Source organism: Loxodonta africana, chromosome 9, assembly GCF_030014295.1.
Source record: "Loxodonta africana isolate mLoxAfr1 chromosome 9, mLoxAfr1.hap2, whole genome shotgun sequence".
NCBI lineage: Eukaryota > Metazoa > Chordata > Mammalia > Proboscidea > Elephantidae > Loxodonta > Loxodonta africana.
In genome coordinates, this window is record NC_087350.1 from 98739823 (window position 1) to 98749191 (window position 9369).

Below are 9369 nucleotides of genomic sequence, written 5' to 3' on the forward strand. Positions count from 1 at the left end.
ATAGGGTTTGGTTGGCTGTAATCTTTACAAAGCAGACCGCCAGGCTTTTCTCTTATGTAGTCACTGAGTGGGTTTGAACCTCCAACCTTTCAGTTAGCAGCCAAATGCTTAGCCATTTGTGCCACCAGGACACCTTATAGCATGAGATAAATTTGAGCCTTGTACTCATTAGGAAAGGGTCCCTGGTGGCGTAATGGTTAAACACTTGGCTGCTAACCAAAAGGTTGGCAGTTAGAACCCACCAGCCACTCTGCAGGAGAAAGGTGTGACAGTTGGCTTCAGTAAAGATTACAGACTTGGAAACCCTACGGGGCAGTTCTACTCTGTCTTACAGGGTCACCAAAGGGTCAGCAGTTCAGATCTGCCAGGTACTCCTTGGAAACCCTACGGGGCAGTTCTACTCTCTCCTATAGGGTTGCTACGAGTTGGAATCCACTCGACGGCACTGGGTTTGGTTTTTTGGCTTTATGAGTTGTAATTGATTCTATGGCAACAGATTACCCATTAGGATGGATTATTGATTCAGATTTTCAATTGAGCTTTTGCTATTTTAGTATCGTGTGGCAAACAACACTGGGAATAGTACAGAGAAAATAAAACAGGCATTACCCAGTGTTCTGATATTCACAAGACTTTCCTTAAAAACAAAACAAAACAAAACACCTTTTTCCAAACTTAGCTCTTTGGGGCCCTTTGGGGCCTAATGAGGGTAGGGGTAAGGGTGGGAGAAGTGGCCATGCTCCAGACCCCCTTCTTGCCACCATCACTTCAAAGAGCCCCAGGTTCATGTTGCTTTACAAACAAATTGAGTTCTATGTGAGAATGAGTTTGAACAAAGTGTTCTGTAATGGGAAAAAAGAGAAAAAAAAAGTTTGAAAGCCACTGTTTTACAACAGTTACAGACACATAGAAGACATCTAGACAGGAAAATAAAAATACTAAACTGATACATAAATAGATCCTGAAAGATTTACATCCCCCACAGGCCAAGGTTAAGTGCATTGTACTGGTGCAGAGCAATGTAACTGTCTAAGTGGGTAGAGGGCGGTGGGAAGGGAGCTGTCACCTCCCCGCTGATCTTCCTGAGAAGGCCTCAAGAAGGAAGAAGAACTGAAAGGCTGTTGGATGAAAGGAAGACAACTTAGCAGGGTGCAGGAGAGGAAAGAAGGGTATTCCACACCGAGGTCAAAATTTCAGTGTACTGCATGCTTATTAAAAAAAAGTAAAATCTTGCTGCTAAATCCATTAATGGTCATAAAAATGTCCCCATTCTCCTCATTAGACAGGCTTGTTCTTCTCTTTGGTTTCGGCAGCGTCAGCTGTTTCACACTCTCATTACTGCCTTTCTCGAACTCTCTCTTCCTCTCCTGACCACTGTTGGTCTCCTCTTTTTCCTTAGGGCTCCCTGCTCCCTCAGAGGGAGGTTTCGGCAACTCTGAAGAGAAGTTTTAACATGAAACTCACTCACTGTTACTCTGCCGACATTAATGGCAGTGGAAGAAGCCGCCTGGAGACTGGGGCCATGCTGAATGAAATGTATCTACCACTGAAAAAAAAAAAAAAAATTTTTTTTTTTGTGAGGTGAAATGGAAGGGCCAACACTCCCACTTCACTCCAGAGCTCCCCAAACTGAGGAAGCTGTGGGAGAGCTTGTGAAGAGAAGGCCTACGTCGTTCCTCAGCTGGGGCAGGAGGTCAGAGCAGCTCTGCTTTGTGGGAAGAGTAAAAGTTTGGGAAAGGTCCCCAAGCTACGCATTCTGACTTGAGGTGGGAAACTTGACAATGTTTTCAAAAGAGGAATTTATTACAGCCATCTATCTTCAGTTTTTTTTTTTTTAAAACACATGAAATTTCTTTGATGGCTTCCTGATTCCTTTAAATGTCAAACCTGGTCTTATTATTATTTTCTTTTAATAAGTGCTTCCTGGCCACCGGGGACCACGTTAGATACTGTCCATACTCTATCTTTCTCACTATTCGAGGATATTTGGTGAGTAATAGAAGAAAAAAGTGTGAACTGCTATGCATCTTTCCTTATGTATTAAATCACCCTTATTCATTGAACTTTCTTTCCTGGGAATGATTTTCACATAACTTTATGCCCAAGATGGCTCATTAACTTGAATCTATCTCCTTAACATATATCCCCTTGCCATCAAGTTGATTCCCACTTGTAGCAACTCTATAGCATATACTCATTCACAAAAGAGAACTGAAATACAAAAATCTTGGTAAGATTTTAAAGTTAAAAATTAAATTGCTTTGTTTCAATAAGCATTTTCTAATCATAAACCTTTTAAGTACAGGATTTAAAGGTGCCTTTTTTTTAATAAATCTAACCCTTCATTAAATATTGGTAAGAAACTTGATATGAAGGCATTCAAAGACAATATACGTAAGTGCTTATTAGATTGTTATACATGCAGTTAACTCTTATCAGCCCCAAGCAAGGAAAAGGGTTTAAAATCATATTAAAATCAACTAGCAAATATTTATAGGGTACTTGTTACATGTCCAACACTGTTCAGCACTGGAGTGTAAACAGGCTGGGCCCTCAAATACTTTAGTGTTTTGTTGCAGAGAAAGACTTAAACACATGGAAGAAGGAGAAATTATTTCCCATATTTATATATTTAAATAAACCAAAACCAGTTGCCATGAACTTGACTCTGACTCGTGACCCAGTGTGTGAAAGAGCAGAACTGTGCTCCATAGAGTATTTAATGGCTCATCTTTTGGAAGCAGATCACCAAGCCTTTCTTCCTAGGCACCTCTGGGTATGCTTGAACCTTCAACCTTTGGGTTAGCAGCCAATCGTGTTAACCATTTGCACCACCCAAGGACTCCCTTTTTTTTTTACTACCTAAATAGGAAACCCATATAATGAAGGGCTAGGTGGTATGGAATGGCTCTCAGTTTTTTTCTACCCCAACATATTGAAGAATCATGACAAACTTTCGTGGATAACAGCGGTCTTGATCTGGTGAAGTGAGAAGTATCTTCTTGGCAAAGTATCAACACCTCACTGAGGTAGCCTCAGAGTTTGAAAAAGCCCCACAGGCAACCTGATAGTCCCCTCCAGCAGGGTAAGCACTCACTTCCTTTCCCCAAACTCTGTCCTCTTACCTGGCAACGAAAGTTGCTGGAATGACTGAAGTACAACAGGTACTCAGAAAAAGGAGAGGTCACATAATATCAGACCTTTGACAAGCTTTAATGAAATGGGGCTGCAAAAGAACCTTAAAGATGACAGAGCCTTAACTCTTATCTTCCATACTTTTCCTTTGGAATATAAGCTGAGCCTATGTCTTAGTTATCTAGTGCTGCTATAACAGCAATACCACAAGTGGATGACTTTAACAAAGCTAAATTTATTGTCTCACAGCCTAGGAGGCTAGATGTCCGAATTCAGGTTGCCATCTCCAGGGGAAGGCTTTCTTTTTATTAGCTCTGGGGGAAGGTCCTTGTCATCAATCTTCCTCAGTTGAGGAGCTTCTCTGCACAGGGACCCCAGGTCCAAAGGATGCGCTGTTCTTTTGGCTCTTGTTTCTTGGTGGTATGAGGTCTCCCTGTCTCTCTGCTTGCTTCTCTCTTTTATATCTCAAAAGAAAGTGACTTAAAACAAAACCTAATCTAGTGGATTGAGTCCTGCCTCATTAACATAACTGCCTCTAATTCTGCCTCATTAACATCACAGAGGTAGGATTTACGACACACAGAAAATCACATCAGATGACAAAATGGTGGACAATCACACAATACTGGGAATCATTTTGGGGGACACAATTCAATTCACAACAGCCTCTGTGGTCATGTGTCTGAAGTTTAGAGTACTTGCCAATAGCACAGAACAAGAAACTTTTTTTCAGATATGTATAATATGAAGGTGTCGACATGTAAATAATTATTTTTATCAAAATAATGCATGCATACCATTTAAAACGAGAAAAAGAGCTCAAAGATTTGTAACCAAAAACAGCAGACTCTAATATACATCTTCCCTTCACCATCCTCCCAAATAATGACTTCTTCTGAAAACTGCTGCATTTTTCTAAATTATATATGTATATTGCAATCTCTTGATTCATCAAATTTAAATAACATGCATATTGGCTTTTGATTATGGTGGCTGGGGATTTTAGCTCTTGTACACTTTCTCTTTATTCTTCTAAGAAACTGTATTTCCTCAATTCTAAGAGGCATTGCTTTATACATATTTTAACATTTCTGAAATTGGTGTGCACTTTATAACAAATATATATATTTTTTTACTGTTACATAAAAGAATGGTGCTTCTTACAATTCAAGGTATCTTGAATTGATAAAACTTTTTTTTATTAAATCCATATTCACTGGTTTATTTTTATGACCATGTAAACTGTATTTATGATGGAAACAAGTAGTGACTTAACATTTTTTTCTTCTATAACTTTTCTATTGAAATAAATCATTGCCTAATGTTTTGTTTGCTTAATTTAATTTTTTTGAAGGTATAGGTAAGTCTTCCCAAAAATCTATAAAATGCTTCTCAATATAATTTCACATAAGGTCAAAATTATTAGGTTTTTTTTAGTTTAATTTTTTTGGTAAACTTCCCTCTGAAGTTCTGCTCTAATCTTCACTGCGAGCACCAATCTTCACTGCGAGCACCAATCTTCACTGCGAGCACCAATCTTCACTGCCAGCACCAATCTTCACTGCCAGCACCAATCTTCACTGCCAGCACCAATCTTCACTGCGAGCACCAATCTTCACTGCCAGCACCAATCTTCACTGCCAGCACCAATCTTCACTGCCAGCACCAATCTTCACTGCCAGCACCAATCTTCACTGCCAGCACCAATCTTCACTGACAGCACCAATCTTCACTGTGAGCACCAATCTTCACTGTGAACACCGATCTGGGATGGGAGCTCTGATCTGGGCTTGGTGCTCTCATCTGGCTTTGGTGCTCTCCTCTGGGCTGGGAGCTCTAGGCCTGCCAATTTAGCTGTCATCCTGGGACTCGCCCTTTGCCTTCATCTCAGAAACTTCCTTTGCTTGCTCCTGCATTGGATCACCAGTTCACTGGGTTCCATGTCTTGTTCAGCTATCTGGTTTTTATGGCATGCCCACTAATGGTTTCCTGGGGAATCATTTTCACTCAGAATTTTGAAAACATTGTTTCATTGTCCTAGAGTTTCTAATACCGCTGTTGAGAAGACTGATGTAATTCTGATTCCCAATCCTTTGGAAGTTACTTGTTTTTGTTCTCTGAAATACTTCAGGATTGTGATGGTAAATTCTGGATGTCAATTTGGCTAGGCTATAATTCCCAGTTGCTTGGCCGAATACTAGTCTACTTGCTGTCATGGAGTACTTAGATAGACAGACAGACACACAGATAGACAGATGCTGTCTAGTCAAATAAGACTCATGGTGACCTTATGTACAACAGACCAAAACATTGCCTAGTCCTGTGTCACCCTCACAATTGCCAGCATGTTTGAGTCTACTGTTGAAGCTACTGTGCCAATTCATCTCTCTGAGGGTGTCTTTTGCCCTTGCTGGCCCTCTGCTTCCCCCCACACAGTGATTGATCCCTCCTAATGGTATGTCCAAAACAAGTGAGTCAGACAATATTCTCTTGTGACTCATAAGGTTTTCGTTGGCTAATTTTCACAAATAGATCACCAGACCTTTCTTCCTACTTTTTCTTAGACTGGAAACTCGGCTGACCCTGCTGGTATTGGAAATACCTGTGGCATAGCTCCCAGTATTACAGTAACAGGCAAGCCACCACCATATGACAAACTGACAGGTGGTGAACTGTTAGAAAATAAATTTCTGTTCTTTAAAGCCACTCACTCATGTCATTTCTGTTACAGCAGCCCGAGGTAACTAAGACATCTGGTATTTTGGGATTTCATCAGATGGTGCACGTCAGTGGGTCTCTTTTTCATTTCACAGGCTCTAGATTTCTGGGCCTCTCCAACTCTTAACAACCTGGCTCTGGGTCCTCAGACTAGCTTTTGCAGCTTCCAATCCCCTTGTAACCCTTGAAAATACTCATAGCCAGGTTCTGCTCCATCACCAGGGCTTGTCTACTACTGTTTAGCAGCCAATTTCCATACAAGCTAAGAATTCCAGGCTTAAAAATAGTGAGTGCACACCCTTGTCCCACAATGCCTCTTCCCAGACAGAACATGGCAGGAGTCAAAACAGGTCCTTGTGTTCTGTCCCTGAGATGTATCCTTTTTTTTTCTCTGTGGAGTTCACAACCTCCTGAGCTCTGGTCTAAGCAATAACAAAGACTATGAATTAATATCTTTATTTACTCAGCAACATTAACTGCCATTCCAACTGATGACCATAATTGTTTTAAGGTACTCTTTTAAAACCTAAGCTAATTTTAAGCTGAAAATATCGAACACTTAAAAAATTACTGTGGTAAAATATATATAACAAAATCATTGCCATTTTAACCCTTTTTAAGTGTATGATTCAGTGACATTAATTACATTCACTCTGTTGTGCAACCATCGCCACTACCCATTTTAAATGTCAAACACTTTGTAGTAAGTCATTTTCTCTACCAATGGAGAAGCTGTACATAGACCCTGGGGGAGAAAACTCAGACTGACACTGTCAAAAACTATGTGAAAGATGCAGAATAGTGCTGTGGGCTACGTGCTGGGGGGTCAGGCTATCTGGGCTTGTATTCTGGCTCCCACACTTATAGCTGCAGGATCTCATGAAACATACCTAGCACCTCTAAGACTCAATATACGCATTTGTAAAATGGTAATCATAGTGCTTCTTGCATGCAGTTACCGTGAAGATGAAATAAGTATAGTCAGTGCTCAGCATAAACGGCGGTTATCCCTCTTGTCCCCGACTGCTACTTACTACATCTTTTGACTTGCAAAAATCGCTTACCCTAGACCTTGTTAATAAGTATAATCTAGACAAACACACACACACATACATACACACTCTTTAGTCAAATATTTTGAGCTGGCCTACCCAGGGCCAGAGCCAGAGGCAGTACTTCCAATGCCTTGTACCCCATTATCGCTGCTACTGAATTCAAAGCAGCTTCCCCTCTCCCCATTCATTTCTGACAAGAACGCTTGTTGTCATCTGCTTTTGTTTTCTGGAATCCCTTTCAATCAGAAAAGTCAATTTCTTTCTCTGACTCAGGGGCTATACTTCTTTATTTGTGTACTGCACCAGCCTTTGGCACTTTCTGAGTTTTCGGTCTTTCCTTTACTGCATGTTATTAAGTAATTGCCCTTCTTCATGCCCTTACCTTAATTCTAGCCTCTCAGGAGTTTACGTTTTATCCCAGTCACCACCTTTATCCCAGTTATTAAATCCTGGCTTTTCACTCCCCTGGGAGCACATCCTAGCAGGGAAGACTTGCCCCTGGTTCCAGCCGACTCCAATTGAGAAACAATGGGTTAGCTGAATGGAGACTAATTCAAACCTGCAGGTCTGTTTTTATGATGCTACTTTATCATCCCATGTTAAAGAAAAAGGTAAAATAGGAAGTGGGACCGAATGATAAATTCTGCCAATAAAACAATAGCCATCAAGTCCCCTACCCCAAAAGCACACCAAATGACCCCCAAATGACGTTTACTGAGGTTCAAAGATTTCCCATTTCTGAAATACTAGGTACGATATTTTTTAACAGAGTAAATAGAGCCCAAGAGATAGTCATTTAAACACTTCTCTCCCTTCCTCTTCAGTTAAGAGGAGCCAACTTAATATATTTTTCTTCCAATTGAGCCCAGGGGATCCTATTCACTACTGGGGGGCTCTAAAAAGTATTTGGGAGTCTAACCAAAAGACAGATGGCAGGTTTTGCAGCAGTCACAGGTTCATCTGAGGAATGCATATTAAGTCTGTGCCCTTTTACTGAGCCTTCTGACACTCATCCCTTTTGAATCTGACCCCTTTAATTTTCACGGGGCAGCTTGCAGCTCATGATACCTTGGGGCTAGTCATAAGTTCACGTCTGAGATTACACATCTGATATTTATAAAAATACAAATACTCCAGAACTTTCTCCATGCAGGAAATGACAAATCTTTGCTAAGCTATTTTCAGGACTTAAAAAAAAGAAAAAAGAAAAAAGCTGGTGATGAACTAACCATTGAAAGTAAAACGATGTTGCCTTACTGCATATTGAAACCAGTTGTTTCTAACAAAAATGCCAAAAGCCATTATCTATACAATTTAATACAGTGCAGTAAGACCCTGGCAATCCCCGGTAATCTGCAGCATTACCTCGTACTGCACCAGACGGGACATGAGATAATACGTGCGGACTTAATTAGACTCTGGGATGCCAGCAAATCGTGACCCCGTAAGTCCAATTTTGTTATTTCCCAATGAACTCCAGTTGGAAAATATGATCTCAGGTGATAACATTTCCTTAGCTTTTATGTATCTCCTCTTATTACATCACAGAAGTCTGGTAGAGGCGGTGGTGGCAGCCAGTGGCAGTTCTGGTATGTTTTCTTTTAAAAAGTACTCAACTTTCGTGTTTGCCAGAAAGTACTGTTTAAGCAACTGATATACGAAGTCTCTCAAAGCAATGCTCCTTTTTTTTTTTTTTTTAATGTTAAAGGCACAGATTCTTAAACACATTTACACATAGTCCAAATGAGAAAAACAAAGGACAAGCTTCCCTGTGATTCTCGGTCAAGGATGACCTATTATAAAATGTTCATTTTTGGCTTTGTGAACTACTCAGAATCAGCTACCCCAGCAAAAGATTTTAACTTAATAAAATACATGAGTAATAACCATAACTCATTGTGCGATTGCTTTAAAAATACTTTAATTCATTTTTTCCCATTTTTATTTGAAAATTCCAAACATAAAAAGTTGAAAGAATGATACAATGCAACATTAACGTTTTGCTATATTTACCTTATTTATGTGTACATATGCACATCTTTGCAAACCCTGATGGAGTAGTAGTTAAGAGCTACAGCTGCTAATCAAGAGGTGGGCAAATTGAATCCACTGGGTGCTCCCTGGAAACTCTATGGGGCAGTGCTGCTCCATCCTGTAGGGTTGTTATGAGTCGCAATCAACTCGATGGAACCGGTTTGGTTGTTTTTTTGGTATGTACATCTATCGACAGAGATACTTACGTATCATTTATTTTTGCTGACCCAGTTGAAATTAAGTTTCAGACATCATGAGAATTTATTTCTAAATTGTTCAGCACGAATTTTCTTATACCACTATAATACTAGTATCCCACCTAAGGAAAATAACAGTAATTCCCTAAAATCACTGAATATCTAGCCTATATTAAACTTTTCTTAGTGTTTCTCTAAATGTTTATTTAATATAGCTTGTTTATTTGAAG